Source organism: Coregonus lavaretus (assembly GCF_964263955.1).
Source record: "Coregonus lavaretus genome assembly, chromosome: 14".
Lineage (NCBI taxonomy): Eukaryota > Metazoa > Chordata > Actinopteri > Salmoniformes > Salmonidae > Coregonus > Coregonus lavaretus.
The window spans coordinates 39,435,122-39,458,443 of NC_140001.1; the positions used below are offsets into that span (position 1 = coordinate 39,435,122).

Here is a 23,322-nt window from a genome sequence, read left to right on the forward strand (position 1 = left end):
AAAAATCCAGAAAATCACATTGTATGATTTTTAAATAATTAATTTGCATTTTATTGCATGACATAAGTATTTGATACATTAGAAAAGCAGAACTTAATATTTGGTACAGAAACCTTTGTTTGCAATTACAGAGATCATACGTTTCCTGAAGGTCTTGACCAGGTTTGCACACACTGCAGCAGGGATTTTGGCCCACTCCTCCATACAGACCTTCTCCAGATCCTTCAGGTTTCGGGGCTGTCGCTGGGCAATACGGACTTTCAGCTCCCTACAAAGATTTTCTATTGGGTTCAGGTCTGGAGACTGGCTAGGCCACTCCAGGACCTTGAAATGCTTCTTACGGAGCCACTCCTTAGTTGCCCTGGCTGTGTGTTTCGGGTTGTTGTCATACTGGAAGACCCAGCCACGACCCATCTTCAATGCTCTTACTGAGGGAAGGAGGTTGTTGGCCAAGATCTCGCGATACATGGCCCCATCCATCCTCCCTTCAATGTGGTGCAGTCGTCCTGTCCCCTTTGCAGAAAAGTATCCCCAAAGAATGATGTTTCCACCTCCATGCTTCACGGTTGGGATGGTGTTCTTGGGGTTGTACTCATCCTTCTTCTTCCTCCAAACACGGCGAGTGGAGTTTAGACCAAAAAGCTCTATTTTTGTCTCATCAGACCACATGACCTTCTCCCATTCCTCCTCTGGATCATCCAGATGGTCATTGGCAAACTTCAGACGGGCCTGGACATGCGCTGGCTTGAGCAGGGGGACCTTGCGTGCGCTGCAGGATTTTAATCCAGGCCCGTCTGAAGTTTTTATCCATGACGGCGTAGTGTGTTACTAATGGTTTTCTTTGAGACTGTGGTCCCAGCTCTCTTCAGGTCATTGACCAGGTCTTGTCGTGTAGTTCTGGGCTGATCCCTCACCTTCCTCATGACCATTGATGCCCCACGAGGTGAGATCTTGCATGGATCCCCAGACCGAGGGTGATTGACCGTAATCTTGAACTTCTTCCATTTTCTAATAATTGCACCAACAGTTGTTGCCTTCTCACCAAGCTGCTTGCCTATTGTCCTGTAGCCCATCCCAGCCTTGTGCAGGTCTACAATTTTATCCCTGATGTCCTTACACAGCTCTCTGGTCTTGGCCATTGTGGAGAGGTTGGAGTCTGTTTGATTGAGTGTGTGGACAGGTGTCTTTTATACAGGTAAAGAGTTCAAACAGGTGCAGTTAATACAGGTAATGAGTGGAGAACAGGAGGGGTTCTTAAAGAAAAACTAACAGGTCTGTGAGAGCCGGAATTCTTACTGGTTGGTAGGTGATCAAATACTTATGTTATGCAATAAAATGCAAATTAATTACTGAAAAATCATACAATGTGATTTTCTGGATTTTTGTTTTAGATTCCGTCTCTCACAGTTGAAGTGTATCTATGATAAAAAATTACAGACCTCTACATGCTTTGTAAGTAGGAAAACCTGCAAAATCGACAGTGTATCAAATACTTGTTCTCCCCACTGTATATAAGTTATCCAGTGCGAGCATATGTGCCGAATACCTTAAGATGTTACAGGTGTCAAACTTATGGGCATGTGGCAGCAGTGTGTAGGAGGGAGATTCCAAGGTGTGAGAAGTGTGCAGAAGGGCATGAGACAAAGGAGTGTGAAGCAGTGGGGAAAGTGGTGGTGTGTGCTAATTGTAGGGGTGGCCATGGGGCTGGGGATCAGACATGTCCAGTGCGAGAGAAGCAGGTTGAGGTATCCAGGGTAAGAGTAGAGAAGAAGTTGTCATATGCGGAGGCAGTGAAGAAAGTAGAGGAAGATGGGTCAAGGGGGAGGGATCCTGAGAGAAATGGTGTGAGTAGTAGAGATGTACAGTGAGGGAAAAAAGTATTTGATCCCCTGCTGATTTTGTACGTTTGCCAACTGACAAAGACATGATCAGTCTATCATTTTAATGGTAGGTTTATTTGAACAGTGAGAGACAGAATAACAAAAAAAAAATCCAGAAAAACACATGTCATAAATGTTATGAATTGATTTGCATTTTAATGAGGGAAATAAGTATTTGACCCCTCTGCAAAACATGACTTAGTACTTGGTGGCAAAACCCTTGTTGGCAATCACAGAGGTCAGACGTTTCTTGTAGTTGGCCACCAGGTTTGCACACATCTCAGGAGGGATTTTGTCCCACTCCTCTTTGCAGATCTTCTCCAAGTCATTAAGGTTTCGAGGCTGACGTTTGGCAACTCAAACCTTCAGCTCCCTCCACAGATTTTCTATGGGATTAAGGTCTGGAGACTGGCTAGGCCACTCCAGGACCTTAATGTGCTTCTTCTTGAGCCACTCCTTTGTTGCCTTGGCCATGTGTTTTGGGTCATTGTCATGCTGGAATACCCATCCACGACCCATTTTTTATGCCCTGGCTGAGGGAAGGAGGATCTCACCCAAGATTTGACAGTACATGGCCCCGTCCATCGTCCCTTTGATGAAGTTGTCCTGTCCCCTTAGCAGAAAAACACCCCCAAAGCATAATGTTTCCACCTCCATGTTTGACAGTGGGGATGGTGTTCTTGGGGTCATAGGCAGCATTCCTCCTCCTCCAAACACGCGAGTTGAGTTGATGCCAAAGAGCTCGATTTTGGTCTCATCTGACCACAACACTTTCACCCAATTCTCCTCTGAATCATTCAGATGTTCATTGGCAAACTTCAGACGGGCCTGTATATGTGCTTTCTTGAGCAGGGGGACCTTGCGGGCGCTGCAGGATTTCAGTCCTTCACGGCATAGTGTGTTACCAACTGTTTTCTTGGTGACTATGGTCCCAGATGCCTTGAGATCATTGACAAGATCCTCCCAAGAGTTTGGAATCTGATTGATTGATTGCTTCTGTGGATAGGTGTCTTTTATACAGGTAACAAGCTGAGATTACGAGCACTCCCTTTAAGAGTGTGCTCCTAATCTCAGCTCGTTACCTGTATAAAAAACAACTGGGAGCCAGAATTCTTTCTGATTGAGAGGGGGTCAAATACTTATTTCCCTCATTAAAATGTAAATCAATTGATAACATTTCTGACATGCGTTTTTCTGGATATTTTGTCACTCACTGTTCAAATAAACCTACCATTAAAATTATAGACTGATCATTTCTTTGTCAGTGGGCAAACGTACAAAATCAGCAGGGGATCAAATACTTTTTTCCCTCTCTGTACCAGTACAGAGGGATAAACCAAAAAGTGATGTATGGTTCAGCAAGATTGGATTTTTAGCGTTTATATCAATGGTTATTAATTGTACTGCAGGGATGGAACACAAATCGAAGAAAATTGAGGTGGTGGTGGCAGCTGCAGAGAGAGGTGTGCGAGACTTGACAGCAGAAGAGTTACAGGGAGTGTTAAGTGGTGATGTCCCATCAATTCAGGTTGAGGGCATGAGGTAGGAGTGAGTGTATTTAAACAGTGGAGAAGGGTGGGGTTAACTATTAGTTGTAGTGTTGAAGGTGTGAGTGTAGTGTTAGATGGTAGGATATTTCTTTGCTTTGGTTTATTTTATTTTTCAAGGAAAGATAAGGGAGTTGAACTCCAGTCTAGTAGGTGGCGGTAATGCAACAAATTGGATGCCAACCGCCGTTAAACCTCATTGAAGAAGAAGAATGCTCTTTCACCGCAGATCAGATCACTTCACTGTCTAATACACCAGAGTGTGCTTTGCAATTAACTCAGCGGTGAGTTAAACAACACCATGGACTCAGTTATGGCTATCATCAACTTTATCCGATCAACATCTAGCCTGCAACATCGCTTGTTTCGTAGTCTGCTGATCATCATGATCTACTTTTACATAATAATGTTCGGTGGCTAAGCAAGGGTAATAATGCTCTCGAGAGCAGCCTGTGTGAGCTTAGGGTGGAGATACTTGCTTTTCGCCGCGATTGCCAAAACATATCTAGTGAAAATGCTTGAGTTCGTATCAGAGGTTGGTTTTTTAGTGACATCATCAATCAATTGAATGGACATAATTTGGGACTACATGGGAAGGATAAAACAGTTATTGACATGATTGGAAAAACTGACTTATTTTCAAAATAAATGTGTTATTTTCTCCTCTGATTAGAGCCCTAACAAAACGCTCCATTTCCCTACACTGCACAGCTATATTCATTTCATTTCATTTCAGTCATTTAGCAGACGCTCTTATCCAGAGCGACTTACAGTTAGTGAGGGCATACATTTTTCTTTTCATACTGGCCCCCGGTGGGAAACGAACCCACAACCCTGGCGTTGCAAGGGCCATGCTCTACCAGCTGAGCTACAGGGGACGTGATCATCAGTACAGAGCAATCCTGTGAGGTTTAAGTTTTTAGATAAACTGAAAGCAAACTGTGCAATGAGATTTGATGAGTTTGTAAGTCCCCACAGAGGTGGGGCAGTTTATTAATAGCGACCCGTTCTCTACTGATACGGGTGGAGAGAGACTTCTCCGGAAAATCTAGTCTACTGAGATATGCCATGCATAAAAGGTTTCTGTGTAAAAAAAAACAAAAAACGATATGATAAAGAAATAGAAAATAGAGCAGAATATGATGCTGGTCAACTGAGATATGCATAAAACAAAAGAATAAGCTATGTATGTAAAACGGACAGGAAAGTAGAAATGAATTAATGTGATGCAGGTCAACTGTGTTATAAATACAGTGCCTTCAGAAAGTATTCATACCCCTTGATTTATTCCACATTTTGTTGTGTTATTGCCTGAATTCAAAATGGGTTAAATTCATTTTTTTCGCGCTCATCTACTCAATACCCCATAATGATAAAGTGAAAACACGTTTTTTTTAATTTTCCCATTCTTTTCAAAATTCTGTCAAATTTGTTGTTGATCATTTCTAGACCACCATTTGCAGGTCTTGTCATAGATTTTCAAGTAGATTTAAGTCAAGACTGTACCTCGGCCACTCAGGAACAGCCACTATCTTCTTGGTAAGCAACTCCAGTGTAGATTTGGCCTTGTGTTTTTGGTTATTGTCTTGCTGAAAGGTGAATTCATCTCCCAGTGTCTGATTGAAAGCAGAATGAACCAGGTTTTCCTCTAGGATTTTACCTGTGCTTAGCTCCATTTAGTTTATTTTTTTATCCTGAAAAACTCCCCAGTCCTTAACGATTACAAGTATACAGTGGGGAAAAAAAGTATTTAGTCAGCCACCAATTGTGCAAGTTCTCCCACTTAAAAAGATGAGAGAGGCCTGTAATTTTCATCATAGGTACACGTCAACTATGACAGACAAAATTAGATTTTTTTTTCTCCAGAAAATCACATTGTAGGATTTTTTATGAATTTCTTTGCAAATTATGGTGGAAAATAAGTATTTGGTCACCTGCAAACAAGCAAGATTTCTGGCTCTCACAGATCTGTAACTTCTTTAAGAGGCTCCTCTGTCCTCCACTATTTACCTGTATTAATGGCACCTGTTTGAACTTATCAGTATAAAAGACACCTGTCCACAACCTCAAACAGTCACACTCCAAACTCCACTATGGCCAAGACCAAAGAGCTGTCAAAGGACACCAGAAACAAAATTGTAGACCTGCACCAGGCTGGGAAGACTGAATCTGCAATAGGTAAGCAGCTTGGTTTGAAGAAATCAACTGTGGGAGCAATTATTAGGAAATGGAAGACATACAAGACCACTGATAATCTCCCTCGATCTGGGGCTCCACGCAAGATCTCACCCCATGGGGTCAAAATGATCACAAGAACGGTGAGCAAAAATCCCAGAACCACACGGGGGGACCTAGTGAATGACCTGCAGAGAGCTGGGACCAAAGTAACAAAGCCTACCATCAGTAACACACTACGCCGCCAGGGACTCAAATCCTGCAGTGCCAGACGTGTCCCCCTGCTTAAGCCAGTAAATGTCCAGGCCCGTCTGAAGTTTGCTAGAGTGCATTTGGATGATCCAGAAGAGGATTGGGAGAATGTCATATGGTCAGATGAAACCAAAACAAAACTTTTTGGTAAAAACTCAACTCGTCGTGTTTGGAGGACAAAGAATGCTGAGTTGCATCCAAAGAACACCATACCTACTGTGAAGCATGGGGGTGGAAACATCATGCTTTGGGGCTGTTTTTCTGCAAAGGGACCAGGACGACTGATCCGTGTAAAGGAAAGAATGAATGGGGCCATGTATCGTGAGATTTTGAGTGAAAACCTCCTTCCATCAGCAAGGGCATTGAAGATGAAACGTGGCTGGGTCTTTCAGCATGACAATGATCCCAAACACACCGCCCGGGCAACGAAGGAGTGGCTTCGTAAGAAGCATTTCAAGGTCCTGGAGTGGCCTAGCCAGTCTCCAGATCTCAACCCCATAGAAAATCTTTGGAGGGAGTTGAAAGTCCGTGTTGCCCAGCGACAGCCCCAAAACATCACTGCTCTAGAGGAGATCTGCATGGAGGAATGGGCCAAAATACCAGCAACAGTGTGTGAAAACCTTGTGAAGACTTACAGAAAACGTTTGACCTGTGTCATTGCCAACAAAGGGTATATAACAAAGTATTGAGAAACTTTTGTTATTGACCAAATACTTATTTTCCACCATAATTTGCAAATAAATTCATAAAAAATCCTACAATGTGATTTTCTGGATTTCTTTTTCTCATTTTGTCTGTCATAGTTGACGTGTACCTATGATGGGAGAACTTGCACAATTGGTGGCTGACTAAATACTTTTTTCCCCCACTGTACCTATAACATGATGCAACCGCCACTATGCTTGAAAATATGAAGAGTGGCACTCCGTAAGGCTGGTCATGGCTCACATCAACACCATTATCCCAGAAACCCTAGACCCACTCCAATTTGCATACCGCCCCAACAGATCCACAGATGATGCAATCTCTATTGCACTCCACACTGCCCTTTCCCACCTGGACAAGAGGAACACCTACGTGAGAATGCTATTCATTGACTACAGTTCAGCGTTCAACACCATAGTGCCCTGAAAGCTCAATCACTAAGCTAAGGACCCTGGGACTAAACACCTCCCTCTGCAACTGGATCCTGGACTTCCTGACAGGCCGCCCCCAGGTGGTAAAGGTAGGTAACAACATATCTGCCACGCTGATCCTCAACACGGGGGCCCCTCAGGGGTGCGTGCTCAGTCCCCTCCTGTACTCCCTGTTCACCCATGACTGCGTGGCCAGGCACGACTCAAACACAATCATTAAGTTTGATGACAACGATGAGACAGCCTATAGGGAGGAGGTCAGAGACCTGACAGTGTGGTGCCAGGATAACAACCTCTCCCTCAACTTGATCAAGACAAAGGAGATGATTGTGGACTACAGGAAAAAAAAAGAGGACTGAGCATGCTGAGAGCTTCAAGGACCTCTATACCAGGCGGTGTCAGAGGAAGGCCCTAAAAATTGTCAAAGACTCCAGCCACCCAAGTCATAGACTGTTTTCTCTGCTACTGCACGGCAAGCGGTACCGGAGCACCAAGTCTAGGTCCAAAAGGCTTCTTAACAGCTTCTACCCCCAAGCCACCCCACCCCACGCTGCTGCTACTCTGTTTATTATCTATGCATAGTCACTTTAACTCTACCCTCTTGTACAGTGGGGAAAAAAAGTATTTAGTCAGCCACCAATTGTGCAAGTTCTCCCACTTAAAAAGATGAGAGAGGCCTGTAATTTTCATCATAGGTACATGTAAACTATGACAGACAAATTGAGGAAAAAAAATCCAGAAAATCACATTGTAGGATTTCTAATGAATTTATTTGCAAATTATGGTGGAAAATAAGTATTTGGTCAATAACAAAAGTTTCTCAATACTTTGTTATATACCCTTTGTTGGCAATGACACAGGTCAAATGTTTTCTGTAAGTCTTCACAAGGTTTTCACACACTGTTGCTGGTATTTTGGCCCATTCCTCCAGAGCAGTGATGTTTTGGGGCTGTCGCTGGATAACACGGACTTTCAACTCCCTCCAAAGATGTTCTATGGGGTTGAGATCTGGAGACTGGCTAGGCCACTCCAGGACCTTGAAATGCTTCTTACGAAGCCACTCCTTCGTTGCCCGGGCGGTGTGTTTGGGATCATTGTCATGCTGAAAGACCCAGCCACGTTTCATCTTCAATGCCCTTGCTGATGGAAGGAGGTTTTCACTCAAAATCTCACGATACATGGCCCCATTCATTCTTTCCTTTACACGGATCAGTCGTCCTGGTCCATTCGCAGAAAAACAGCCCCAAAGCATGATGTTTCCACCCCCATGCTTCACAGTAGGTATGGTGTTCTTTGGATGCAACTCAGCATTCTTTGTCCTCCAAACACGACGAGTTGAGTTTTTACCAAAAAGTTCTATTTTGGTTTCATCTGACCATATGACATTCTCCCAATCCTCTTCTGGATCATCCAAATGCACTCTAGCAAACTTCAGACGGGCCTGGACATGTACTGGCTTAAGCAGGGGGACACGTCTGGCACTGCAGGATTTGAGTCCCTGGCGGCGTAGTGTGTTACTGATGGTAGGCTTTGTTACTTTGGTCCCAGCTCTCTGCAGGTCATTCACTAGGTCCCCCCGTGTGGTTCTGGGATTTTTGCTCACCATTCTTGTGATCATTTTGACCCCACGGGGTGAGATCTTGCGTGGAGCCCCAGATCAAGGGAGATTATCAGTGGTCTTGTATGTCTTCCATTTCCTAATAATTGCTCCCACAGTTGATTTCTTCAAACCAAGCTGCTTACCTATTGCAGATTCAGTCTTCCCAGCCTGGTGCAGGTCTACAATTTTGTTTCTGGTGTCCTTTGACAGCTCTTTGGTCTTGGCCATAGTGGAGTTTGGAGTGTGACTGTTTGAGGTTGTGGACAGGTGTCTTTTATACTGATAACAAGTTCAAACAGGTGCCATTAATACAGGTAACGAGTGGAGGACAGAGGAGCCTCTTAAAGAAGAAGTTACAGGTCTGTGAGAGCCAGAAATCTTGCTTGTTTGTAGGTGACCAAATACTTATTTTCCACCATAATTTGCAAATAAATTCATTAAAAATCCTACAATGTGATTTTCTGGATTTTTTTTCCTCAATTTGTCTGTCATAGTTGACGTGTACCTATGATGAAAATTACAGGCCTCTCTCATCTTTTTAAGTGGGAGAACTTGCACAATTGGTGGCTGACTAAATACTTTTTTCCCCACTGTACATATTACCTCAATTACCTCGACCAAACAGTGCCCCCTGTATATAGCCTCCCTACTGTTATTTTATTTTACTGCTGCTCTTTAATTACTTGTTATTTATATTTTTTACTTATCTATTTTTTACTTAACACTTTTTTTCTTCTTAAAACTGCATTGTTGGTTAAGGGCTTGTAAGTAAACATTTCACGGTAAGGTCTTCACCTGTTGTATTCGGCACATGTGGCAAATACAATTTTATTTTGATTTGAGTAATATGTTGCATTGGATTTGTCCCAAACATAACACTTTGTATTCAGGACAAAAGGTGTATTGCTTTGCCACATTTTTTGCAGTATTACTTTAGTGCCTTGTTGCAAACAGGATGCATATTTTGTAATGTTTTTATTCTGTACAGGCTTCATTCTTTTCACTCTGTCATTTAGGTAAGTATTGTGGAGTAACTACAATGTTTTTGATCCATCCTCAGTTTTCTCACATCATAGCCATTACGCTGTAACTGTTTTAAAGTCACCATTGGCCTCATGGTGAAATCCCTGAGCGGTGTCCTTCCTCTCCGGCAACTGAGTTAGGAAGGACGCCTGTATCTTCGTAGTGACTGGGTGTATTGATACACCATCCAAAGTGTAATTAATAACTTTACCATGCTCAAAGTGATATTCAATGTCTGCTTTTTTTATTTTTTTTACCAATCTACCAATAGGTGCCCTTCTTTGCGAGGCATTGCAAAACCTCCCTGGTCTTTGTGGTTGAATCTGTGTTTAAAATTCACTGCTTAACTGAGGGACCTTACAGATAATTAATTGTATGTGTGGGGTACAGAGATGAGGTAGTCATTCAAAAATCATGTAAAACACTATTGCACACAGTGAGTCCATGTGACTTGTTAAGCACATTTTTACTCCTGAACTTACATTTTTAATTAATTTGTAAACATTTCTAAAAACATAAATCCACTTTGACATTATGGGGAATTGTGTTTCGGGCAGTGACACACAATCTCAATTTCCTCCATTTTAAATTCAGTCTGTAACGCAACAAAATGTGGAAAAATTCAAGAGGCATGAATACTTTCTGAAGGCACGGTTGAAATGTGTTTCATTATTTAAGCAATTTGATGCACTGAGTTAGGCTATTCTTAAAGCTCTTAAATTGAACTTTTAGCAAAATTCAATTTGAGTAAAATATTATAATTGTGTTTTGTGCATTGTTTTTTTTTTTTATACCGGTTTTAGGAAGTGTAATCCCATGTAGAAAATGTCTGGCCCCCCTGAAAATAACCTTTTTCAAATCTGATCCCCATAAGAATATATTTGAATAGCTCTGCTCTAGTTCCTCAACAGCACAGCTACTGTAAGAGAGGTCAAAGTACCTTAGAGTTAAAGACTGTTCTTTGAGGCATAAAAGTGCATTGAAATTGCTTATGAACTGTGCACACTTTGGAGAGGTGTGTGGCCACTTGGAGACAGCAGTTAGTCCTCTCACTCAAACCCTTGTCATTTTTTTGTCTTGTGTTGCACCTACTCCACATTTTCCAGGAACAGTCTTATCATGTTACTGAATGTATCGGAAAGTACAGTAAATGTAAAATGCACATAAAACCCACTGTAATGTTTGGATTCAGTCTTGTGTTAGGTGAACGGTTGTATATTCACCTTTTCCATTATCTCCAAACTGTTTTCTTTCAATTGCTACTATTGTTATGCATTTGCTTTTATATATTTCTTCTGTAAGAAACATTTCAATTTAGCCCTATCCATATAGGCCAATTCCCATGAATGTAAAGGGTTAATAACAAATACTCAAATACAATTTATTTGAACCCAGGTCTTGTGTGTGTTTGTGCGCACAATTATGGTTAATACCCTTGTTTTGAAAGCCAACAGAGTGTGTGTCAGTCTGTGTGAGCCTCATTGCCTTCCATTCCTCGTTGCTGACTAACTGTCACAGTAGTGATCGCTCTTTGCTGTTCTGACGCCTTGTCCCTGTGGCGTGTGTCTGTCTAGGTTTATCTGTGTCTCGGTGGATTGACTTTGTGTTTCAGATAGAATAGGTGAAGCAGCCAGATATGTGTAGACTAGTCTAAGTGGTGTAACAAGTCGAGGAAAATGACTTTTATTTAAATAACAACAATTAGTGTTTTGGCTTTAAACCTCTTCTAATTGGCTGTTTGTTCCTCTCCTTTCAGTCCCCGTGGCAGTTAAAAACTGGCCTGTCTCAAAGTGGAAGCACATGTTTTATGGATTGATGTGAAAATATTTGTCTAATTGGATTTTTGGTGTTCGTTATCAACTCTTGGTTGAAAGGCCTGTTATTTGGCTGTCACTTTGGGGAAAAGAACTGTAGAACAGTCACTCCAGGGCTCTACAGTGCAACAAGTTTACTTGCATATGTGCCTAAATATTTTGCTTTGCGATCTGGAATTGTAATTTAGGTGCAGGGCACTTAGAAAAAATAAGGATATTTTTAATTGTGCTTCTAAATGTCTTTGTGTGCGCCTACCTTTTTCAAATTAGGCGTTCTCACACACACCACTCCAGAATTATTCTACACCTACCTTCATGAATTTCTGTGTGTGTGTGTGTGTGTGTGTGTGTGTGTGTGTTTGTTTGTGTAAATTATGCAGCCTAAATTACAGCTACTCCATGTTGACTTCAGCACTTTTATACTTTGGTGTGTGTTTGTGTGTTCATCACACTCTTAGACACACAAACCATGTATTGCACAAGCCAACTGAGAAAACCTACTCCTTTGATACTGACTTTAGATCAGAGGAGATTTCCATCATCATATTTACACTTAACCCACAGTGAAGACCCCCAGGGAACGAACACACACACACACACACACACACACACACACACACACACACACACACACACACACACACACACAAACACAGGTTGTACATTAATATTTATTTCTGTTTCATTAGTTTTCTGAGCTCAACGTTAATCAAAATCTCTCTTTTCCTTTGCTATCTCCTTCTCTCTATCTCTTCTTCCCCCTCTCTCTCCCTCTTCCATGTTGCTGTGGCCCATTATGGTGTTGCTGTGTTTCTCTAACTCAGGTAAGAACCACTGTTTATTTTACTGATGTATTTTACTGATCCACAACCTCCAATCACAACATTGTAGATATTGTATGGGACCTTTTACAAATGGAAGGACTCCCAACCAAAGTGCTTGTTTTGGGTAACCAGGTGAACTCCTGTCAAAGGGAGGTGCTTCCAGTTTGATGAACAAAGCGTGATATTAAGTGAGATTAAAATAAAATAAAACAGTGCTAAGGCAGCTTCTGTTTTCCCTTACGTGTTCAGCTTGTAAATCAAGCCTATAAAGTTAAGTAAAAAGATGGGGATGTTTCCTTAAGAGACAGAGAGCCAAACAGTGGAGAGAGAGGTCGGTCAGAGACCTCTGGAATGGACCACAACTGTGAATGATAGGCTTAAATGTTAATGTAAACTCCCCTCAACCCAGCTCTTATGACCTGGCTCTGACTGGTCAACTGGGCTGTGTTCTTATCAGGTTACTGTGTGGCTGACCTGGAGAGACAAGAGAGACACATCTGTTTATACTGTCTGTCTGTGTGTGTTTTTGTGTGTGTGTGTGTAGGGGGGGGGTGTATGTGTGTGTTTGAGCTGCTGGTTTGGTAGAGAGGAGATGAGAGGGAAAACGAACAGTGGCGATATGATATAGTCTTGTGGGTGCAATAGTGTGGGCATGCTCGTACACATTTTAATGTGCTGTCATATTTTACATAGAGATGTGGAAGTCTTATGTTTCCCAAAGGAACAGCCTTCAAGGAGACTAGAACAATACTGAACATATAAAGGCTTCTCATTAGGGATGAAATGCCTTTTTACCCAGAATCCAGCCAGACAAAGAGCTGTACACACACACATAGACACACACATGGCCCTCTGCTCACTTATCACATTATCTCCATCTCTTCATCAGAAATGGCCATAACAACTTTTTGAAGGACACCACAATCAATTTTAATTGGTGGGAAGTCAGCCGCCATGTTTCTCCTCCTGGCTCAAGATTGGTCGGTTTGACCTCTAATAGCATCTCTCAATCCAGTTCAGCTTAAACATCAGAGAGTAGAAAAACAAAGTCTAAAATGTCTAATTATTTTTCTTAATGGTATGGTGTGTGTGTGTGTGTGTGTGTGTGTGTGTGTGTTTTTCCCCCTAAGTGTTGCTCCATCATTGAACTGTTCCCTCCACCAGAACTATATTGTTCCCTTGGCAGTCTGGGTGATATTTTCAGAAGCTTGGTTCGAGAAATGTTTTAAATTCATTAGCCTACAATTGAAGAAACCTTAAGACTTGTCTAAAAAGCATTATTAGGTATCTGAACTTCACTGGAAAATGACTTTTTTTCCACATGTAAGACTTTTGATTTTCTAGCCCACAACCCTAAACCATGAAATGCATTCACTATATATGTGGGAATATGACAACAATTAGGTATATTTGTGCTATTATCACTTTTTGCTGTATTCCAAACCCCATGCATATTCTCATAGTCAAATGGGGCCCTTAGTGTGAATGGAGGAAACTCGGCCCCTGCCTCTCTTTCTCTCTCTGGCCTCTCTTAGACACGGCCCATATTTAATACTTTAATACTCCACTTCTGTTTGTTGGCACCACATAAGAAACATTTTAATAACACCTGGACGCCACTAACTCGTCTTTGACAGATCTGGCTTTCACCTCCCTCTCTCCTTTCTTCTCTCTATCCTTTCATCCGTTCTACTCTCTACACGGTCAGGGTTTGGCCTAGTGGTGCCAGCGAGCCACTGCCAACCCACACCACACCAGGATTAACTCCTCTACACACAGAACAGTCCATTAAAACACAGTTTGCTATTGCTAAATTAATGGTGAAAAGTGGAATTCAAAAAGAAGATTATCCTGACATGTTCAAAGTCTAAGACTCCATATCGTACCAGTACCACTGCCCAGCTCTGGCCTGAGACCAAACTGGCATACACAATCCTGCCAAACCACCACCCTGCCAGACACACCAGGCCATTGGGGTGTGTGTGTGTGTCTTCGTGCCAGACTGTTCCATACTGTGTGTGTGTGTGTGTGTGTTGGTGGTGCCAGCCTGTACCAGATAGGCAGAGCAGGCGTGGTGGAGTGGCACGTTGGCACCAGACCTGTCCCGATACCCAGGGTGCATTGGGCCACAGGTGGTAATGCGATTAGGTTCAGGAATAGGGGGATTTGTTCAGAAGGCATAGAGAGGAACATCAAACACGGAAAGAAGGGATTGAAAAAGAGCCCCTATCCCTGTCTGTCAGCCAGTTCCTAGAGGAGAGGATGGAGGGAGGGAGGGAGGGAGGGAGGGAGGGAGGGAGGGAGGGAGGGACAGAAAAGAGGGGAGGAGGTGTAAGGCTAGTTTCTAGGTAAGTGTCTTTCTGTCGATCTTTCTTTGTGTGGGAGGGGTGGTGGCGGCAGCCCCAGATTAGCAGTGTCAGTACAGGCCTCACTGTGAGGGTGTGTGGGTAATGATTTAAAGGAGCAGAGCCTTGTGGAACAGTATCAACCTTCTGTTCTGCTGGCACACAACACCATCCACGAGTGACTGTCAGACAGACTGAATGGAGATTTATTTCAGTTTGTGAATTAAATGACTGTCGATAGTATGTATACACAACGCTATATTTTACAATTCATGTTTTGGTTCACTAAAACTGTCTGTCGCATCTATGGTATGTTCCCCATCATCTCAAATAGCCTCTTCTATCCTCAATGGGGCAGATGTGTGTGTGTGTGCTGTCACACAGGTCAGGTTTTAGTTGTAAAGGAGAGCGGAGGAATAGAACATGCTGTGTCTTAGCTGTTTATATCTCTCAGCTCTGTGTGTGTGTGTGTGTGTGTGTGTGTGTGTGTGTGTGTGTGTGTGTGTGTGTGTGTGTGTGTGTGTGTATGATCTCTCAGCTCTGTGTGTGTGTGTGTGTGTGTATGATCTCTCAGCTCTGTGTGTGTGTGTGTGTGTGTGTGATCTCTCAGCTCCACTGAGTCAATAATAAAATCGGTATGTCCATTTCCTTCCTCCCTATCCCTTGTTGTTGGCATCAGTTTGTACCAGGAGCTGTTTTTCCCACTACACTCCTCTCCTCAGATCTCATGGAGAGGTGTGCAGTATTTATAGACCTACTGCCTCTGAACATACAGCAGTTTCAGCACATCTGGTCTGTCTAACCTGCTCAATGTTGAGGCACAGCTACATCAAACAACACAACCTAAACATGAGGGAAAATGTCTACAGTTTCTTTGTATTATGATTCCATCTTTTCATAGTACTGCAGTGATAATGCTCTGTTCTCTCTGGTTGGCCCAGTCTGTGTCTGTTCCAATGGTCAACTTACGACTGTGGAACCAGAGGGCTCCACAGGGAGCAAAAGAGAGATCGTTGCTCGGCTTGTTGTCCTGCGCTGGCATATCATTAGATAACCATGTCAAGCCAGACCGACACACCCACGCACAAACACACGCGCGCACACACACACACACACACTCACACTCACACGCTGCCTGTTTTAGTTGTATCTGTGCTCTCCTGGCGGGGCCAAAGGAAACAGATCTCCTGCCATTAAAAGTAACGTTATGATATTTTATGAGAAGCTGTAATGTTTTAACTGAGCTGTTATTACATAGAGTAGAGTTTCACTCTCTCTACTGATGTCTGCTTCTAAAACTTGCACTGGTCTAGCTTTGTGTGTGTGTGTGTGTGTGTGTGTGTGTGTGTGTGTGTGTGTGTGTGTGTGTGTGTGTGTGTGTGTGTGTGTGTGTGTGTGTGTGTGTGTGTGTGTGTGTGTGTGTGTGTGTGTGTTTTAGTGATGTGTCCACAGACATCTTTGTAACTATCAAGCTATTATTATTTAAAAAATCTAAAAATCCTAAATGGAGACATCCACTGCCCCAAATGAGTCTGTCCCATACATATAGCTCCCCCGTCATACATAGCTGTGGTTGGCTAATGACATCAGCCTATCATTGACCGTTTTACTAGCCTCTCTAACCAGCGTGAGAAACCATGTCATACTGACCTCACAAAGTCCAGCCGACAGACCGCACACACACACACACACACACACACACACACACACACACACACACACACACACACACAGTCGTGTTTATCTAACCTAGTGGGGACACAATTTATAACCATTCAAAATCATATTTTCCCTAACCCTAAACCTAACCCTAACCCTAAAACCTAACATTAACCCTAACAATAAACCTAATGTAACTCCTAACTCCTAACCCTAAGACTAATTCTGCCTTAACGCTAAAACCCCTAGAATAGCAACAAAATGACTTCTGGTCCCCACAAGTATAGTTAAACACGTCCCACACACACACACACACACACACACACACACACACACACACACACACACACACACACACACACACACACACACACACACACACACACACACACACACAGGGACCAGCGTACGGACAGCACAATTTCCCCTGCAGACTGTAGGGTTATTGAGTTTACAAGCCTTCATTTAACTTCTCCTCACCGCGTTTTGAAATAAAGTGTATTTTTAAGGAGAAATAGAAGAGTAAACCAATGCCTTCGTATGATGATGAGTCAGTTTATTATGGTGGGATGTGATGTGAGAGTAAATACACATCAGAGAGAAGGAGGATCGCTCTCTCTCTCTCTCTCTCTCTCTCTCGCTCTCTCGCTCTCTCTCTCTCTCTCTCTCTCTCTCTCTCTCTCTCTCTCTCTCTCTCTCTCTCTCTCTCTCTCTCTCTCTCTCTCTCTCTCTCTCTCTCTCTCTCTCTCTCTCTCTCTCTCTCTCTCTCTCTCTCTCTCTCTCTCTCTCTCTCCCACCATCCTCTCGGCTGACACGAACAGGAAGCAGTTCACTGTGTTACACGTGTCACATCCTGTCTCTTAAAGTAGATGAGACCAGTTATGTGTGTGACTTCACACTCTACTCATTAGCAGCAGTATATTGTCACCGGTTGCTTTGCTGAGCAGCTGTAGGTCCAGGTGTGACTGTCACCACCATACAGCCAGAAGAGACAGTGGCACTCCTCAACCTCAGACAGATACTGTAGACCCAGAACAGGGGGAGGACATGGAGGCGTGTATGTGTGTGGGGGATGGATGGATTGTGTAGAGAGCTGGGTGAGGTGTCATGGCAGGCTGGTTAGATGACTGTGCTAATAAGTTGCCACCTGTGGCTGTAGGAAGTTCGGAACTGTCACCTTCACCTCCGTGTGTGTGTGTGTGTCACCCCCATAGCTTTGGGATGAACAGAGGAATATTCTGTGGAGGAGCGGAGGAAATGGAGCGATGAGAGGCAGAATAAAGAGAAAGCTAGGGGGAGAGGGTGTGTGTTGACTTGTGTAGCTGATTAGCTCACTATGCTAACATAATAATGTATGTTTAAGAGTAATTTAATAATATGATACTGCTCTCTCTCTCTCATTATCTTTCTCTTGCCCTCTCTCTCTCTCTCTGCCTTTCTCCCTCCCTCCTTCCCTATGTATATAGTTTTGCATACATCATGTACACATATCTGTGTTTGCCTTATCTCCCCCCTCCCTCTGCGTAGACACTGTTGTAAGGAGCTTATTGTACAGCGCTGTGTATACGTACATGTTGTACAGCTATCTGTATTTGCAGTCATTTCTAATGTAAAGCTGTCCTATCCTCCTTGGGACTTGTCATAATTCAGTATGTAGAGCCAGAACACATACACTCAATACATTCCTCAGTACACATGCACTTGAACCATGCTGATTCTGTTGTTCCTCTTCCTCCTCACCATCTCTCTGCCTCTTGGCCTGTTTGGTCAATCTGACTGTAGTATTGTCTCTTCCCTGGTGTTCTTGCATGGGGTCTAATAAGGGATGTGGGCTGGTAAGGGATGGGGGCTGGTAAGGGATGGGGGCTGGTAAGAGATGGGGGCTGGTAAGGGATGGGGGCTGGTAAGGGATGGGGGCTGGTAAGGGATGTGGGCTGGTAAGGGATGGGGCTGGTAAGGATGTGGGCTGGTAAGGGATGTGGGCTGGTAAGGGATGGGGGCTGGTAAGGGATGGGGGCTGGTAAGGGATGTGGGCTGGTAAGGGATGGGGGCTGGTAAGGGATGGGGGCTGGTAAGGGATGGGGGCTGGTAAGGGATGTGGGCTGGTAAGGGATGGGGGCTGGTAAGGGATGGGGGCTGGTAAGGGATGGGGGCTGGTAAGGGATGGGGCTGGCAAGGATGGGGGCTGGCAAGGGATGGGGGCTGGCAAGGGATGTGGGCTGGCAAGGGATGGGGCTGGTAAGGGGCTTACTAAATAATAGATTATTAAAACTTGTTAATATTGTATCACCAGTGAGGGGTGTGTGTTTTAGGGGTTTGTGTATGTGTTTGTGTGTTCTCCCAGCTCTCTCTCCCAGTTGTCCTATTTCAGTTAGAAGAATCGCTGGGGATGAAATGAAACCAGTAAATCTCACATGCTTTTATGATCAATTAGATTTTAGATTTGTGTTATTATTCTCCCCACTGCTCCCTTTCTGTGTCCACCCCTCTCTCTCTCTCTCTCTCTCTCTCTCTCTCTCTCTCTCTCTCTCTCTCTCTCTCTCTCCAACTCTCTCTCTCTCTCTCTCCACCCCTCTCTCTCTCTCCACCCCCTCTCTCTCTCTCCACCCCCTCTCTCTCACTCCACCCCCTCTCTCTCTCTCACTCCACCCCCTCTCTCTCTCTCTCTCTCTCTCTCTCCACCCCCTCTCTCTCTCTCTCTCCAACCCCTCTCTCTCGTTCCCACCTCCCCCCCCCACCCCCCCCCCTCTCTCTCTACACCCCCCTCTCTCTCTCTACACCCCCCTCTCTCTCTCTACATAGAGCTTCAGGAGTTCAGAAACCGTAGTCCGGAAGCCTTGGAGATACAACTTTTCTGATGTGGAGATGAGATGAATGGGCAAAATTCAGATGGAACCGCCTAATCAGATTCCTCCCTGGCTGAAGCAGAAGAGAGCTCATCCATTCATATATGATATTGGCTATCTCCTAGGCCTATGGGCTTCTCTCTGAAGGAGTTTAAATCAATACATTACATTGACTGGCTGACTGTCTCCCTGAATTACTAAGTGAGGTGGCTTTTGAAATGCAGGCAGTTTGAGCTTCAGCCTTGGGGCCTTTCAACCTTAAAGAACTAACTCAGGAAGGCCATGAGAGGGCCAGCCCATTACACTAGTGGCTCTTAGCCTTTGCTGACTCCATGAAACAACCCTGTTTCATCTAATTTCTCTGGGTTCTCTCGGTTGCAGGATATATTATCCTCGGGCAACGTAGTTCACTGTGTCCAAATGTTCATCCTGACCTTATCGTCTCATCCCAACTCTTCTGTAGAGTTGAACTCTGCTTTCTAACACCTGCAATTATCTTCTCACACCCACTTATTTTCTTATTTTGCGGCCATCGAGTGGCACAACTAAACCAAGCCTTATCTCCTGGAGGGCAGAGTAGAGAGGCTCACTGTCAGTCTGTTTTTTTAGCACACCTGACCTTAGAGGTGGAGATACAGTTCAGGTAAAGATGAGGTAGGGACACAATGTAGGCCAGCCGTGTGTAGTAGTGGATAGATGGATGTTGTCAACCTGGTGTTATTGACCTCATCTCTGCAGTACTCTACTAGGTTTGTCTTTCTCTCCACTTCAGTGAAGTGTTGATTCTGGCCTGACTTCTGATACACACAGAGAAAGGCTACACATCTCCTTCCAACATAATCTGGCGCAGTAATGCAGGGTCTTAGTAACCTGCTGTCTCTCTCTCTCTCGCTCGCTCACTCTCTCTCTCTCTCCTCTCGCTCCTCTCTCTCTCTCTCTCTCTCTCTCTCTCTCTCCTATGTCCACCCCCCATGTCTCTCAGTCCTCTCTCGGTCTCTCTCTTTTAGATTAAGCTCATTCCCTCTATACACACACACACACACACAGGATGTAGAAAGAAGGTGTGTGTGAAAGAAAGTGTGTGTGTGTGTGGGGGGGGGGGGGGGGGGGGGGGTGGAGAAGAAGATGTGTGGGGAGGGAGGGATGGAGAAACACATTGACCCTCTCTGTATGTTAATGCTGCTACCACATCTGCCTGCCTGCTTCCTCTCAAAGGTCCTATTGCTCACTTTTCCATTTCATTAGAACTATGCATTATGTATTGACTGTCACATGTAAATGATAACCATTACCCCCCACCACCCCCTCTCTTTCCTCCGTTCCCCAGTCTACTCTATATGATCCGGGTGGAACTCTGGCGTGATGAAACACATTTCCATCCCGTCACATGTATGTGTGTGTCTACTCTGCATTAGATTAGGCATATTTCCTTACCCCATCACTGTTCCCTAGGGAGGAAGTTGGAACTCAGGTTGAGAACTTTTTAAGGAAGAAGACGAATGGAGGGGGAGGAGATGGGACATCCACGTGCGCACACAGTCGCACGAATGCATGGCACACATCTACACACACATCCCTTCTCTTCCCCACCCCACATTCCAGGCATCTGGGCTTGCTGTTGGTTTGTATTTGTAAGCAAACAGAGTGGTAGGGAACAACGCCACAGTGTGTGTGATTGGTTTATGATGGGGTTGAGGACCCTGACCAACCTCTTCCTTTTGATTCAACTCTGTCCTTTCCTGTCTGTCTGTCTGTCTGTCTGTGATCTCAGATAGCACCATCCTCAGCCTTTTACATTACACTACAATACTCTCCACTTTAATATATCTGGATCAGCAATCTGGGTTGTTGTTTCACCGAGGGCTTCCGTCTGTCTGTCTGGTGTGTTTTAAATACCTCCAAGGGGTGTATTGACTAAACAACCGAGTTTGGTTTCGACCCACACATACACACTATCTCCATCAGATAACACTCCTCACATCAGCTGAATACAGCACTGGCAGTTCCAGTTCCTATTGATGAGAAAAGCTCCCCTCAGATTGCGTCTGGCTACGGTCGTCGTCATGTTTCATGCCTACCTCCACCACACGTCACTTTGACCTTTATATTTATTTGACGCGTAACAACGCTCTCGTTTTCCACACAACACTCGTGGCACGCTGGAACAACTATGCATCCACTCACTGCCAGCCTGGAGGAAGGGAGAAGCGAAGAAGAGGAAAAGGTCATGTACCTCAGAGAGAGAGAGTGAGAGTGTGGTTCTGTGATTAGGTCAGGACTCCCCTCTGTTCTACAGTTATTTCTTCAGTCTAACGGGAGGTTATGACATTTGTAGTCGCCGATGAATAATTGTGTGACCCTATTTCAGAGAACATGACTGACATTTCATACACATTGATACCCATGCAGCATATAAGCAAGGGAGGCTTGCTTGGTTTTGAAATGTAGGGATGATGATTCAGCATTGTCAGATTTCTACTAGGACTGCGTTGATCGGCTGTACTGTTCTTAAAGTGATATGCGATATTTTGAGATTTAGGTCGTTTTTCTACATACCCAGAGTCGGATGAACTCATGGATACCATTTTTATGTCTTTGCGTGCAGTTTGGAATATAATTTAAGGTAGCATGTCTTTAGCTTAGCGCAATTGCTGGAAGTCTCCAGGTACAGTATCCAGCTCCTCTCAAAAGCAGGTTAATAGACATTCTAACTACTCCAAAGCTGGGTGGTTAGCACGTTGTACTCTGTGTATTGTTTACAAGTGTATATGAAACTATATTTCGATGGTAGTAATTTTCATATAGTACCAGTCAAAGTTTGGACACACCTACTCATTCAAGGGTTTTTCTTTATTTTCACTATTTTCTACATTGTAGAATAATTGTGAAGACATCAAAACTATTAAATAACACATATGGAATCATGTAGTAACCAAAAAAGTGTTAAACAAATCAAAATATATAGCCACCCTTTGCCTTGATGACAGCTATGCACACTCTTGGTTTTCATCAAGGATCTCTCTGTACTTTGCTCCGTTCATCTTTGCCTCGATCCTGACTAGTCTCCCAGTCCCTGCTGCTGAAAACATCCCCACAGCATGATGCTGCCACCACCATACTTCACCGTAGGGATGGTGCCAGGTTTCCTCCAAACGTGACGCTTGGCATTCAGGCCAAAGAGTTCAATCTTGTTTTCATCAGACCAGGGAATCTTGTTTCCTCATGGTCTGAGAGTCTTTAGGTGCCTTTTGGCAAACTCAAAGCGGGCTGTCATGTGCCTTTTACTGAGGTGTGGCTTCCGTCTGGCCTGATTGGTGGAGTGCTGCAGAGATGGTTGTCCTTCTGGAAGGTTCTCACAATTCCACAGAGGAACTCTAGAGCTCTGTCAAAGTGACCATCAGGTTCTTGGCAACCTCCCTGACCAAGGCCCTTTTCCCCCGATTGCTCAGTTTGGCCGGTGCCAGCTCTTGGAAATGTCTTGGTGGTTCCAAACTTCTTCCATTTAAGAATGATGGAGGCCACTGTGTTCTTGGGGACCTTCAATGTTGAAATGTTTTGGTACCCTTCCCCAAATCTGTGCCTCGACACAATCCTGTCTGGCTTGGTTTTTGTTCTGACATGCACTGTCAACTGTGGGACCTTATATAGACAGTTGTGTGCCTTTCCAAATAATTTCCAATCAATTGAATTTACCACAGGTGGACTCCAATCAAGTTGTAGAAACATCTCAAGGATGATCAATGGAAACAGGATGCACCTGAGCTCAATTTCAAGTCTAAAGGGTCTGTATACTTATGTATATAAGATATTTTTGTTTTTTATTTAGAATACATTTGCAAACATTTCTAAAAACCTGTTTTCGCTTTGTCATTATGGGGTATTGTGTGTAGATTGATGAGGACATTTTTATATTTAATCAATTTTAAAATAAAGCTGTAACGTTACAAAATGTGGAAAAAGGGACGTGGTCTAAATACTTTCCGAAGGCACTGTAGGTAGGTAGATAGATGGATTGATAGGTGGATAGATGGATTGATAGCTGGATAGATTGATTGAAAGGTTGGTAGTTAGATAGGTAGGTAGATAGATTGATTGATAGGTGGATAGATGGATCTCCCTCTCTGTCTGTGATTAGGTGTGATTGTCTGTATTTATCAGTCGGCTGTGTCAAACATTAACATTGGCAGCGTGGAGAGCTAGTACTTTGACTAATAAGTTACA

General features: G+C 43.8%; 1 protein-coding gene across 2 annotated transcripts in view; it reads left to right on the top strand.

The window, feature by feature from the left end:
* Positions 1 to 23,322, top strand: part of LOC311141896 (F-box/LRR-repeat protein 17-like) — a 334,017-nt gene that overhangs the window by 167,228 nt on the left and 143,467 nt on the right. The window lies entirely within an intron of this gene.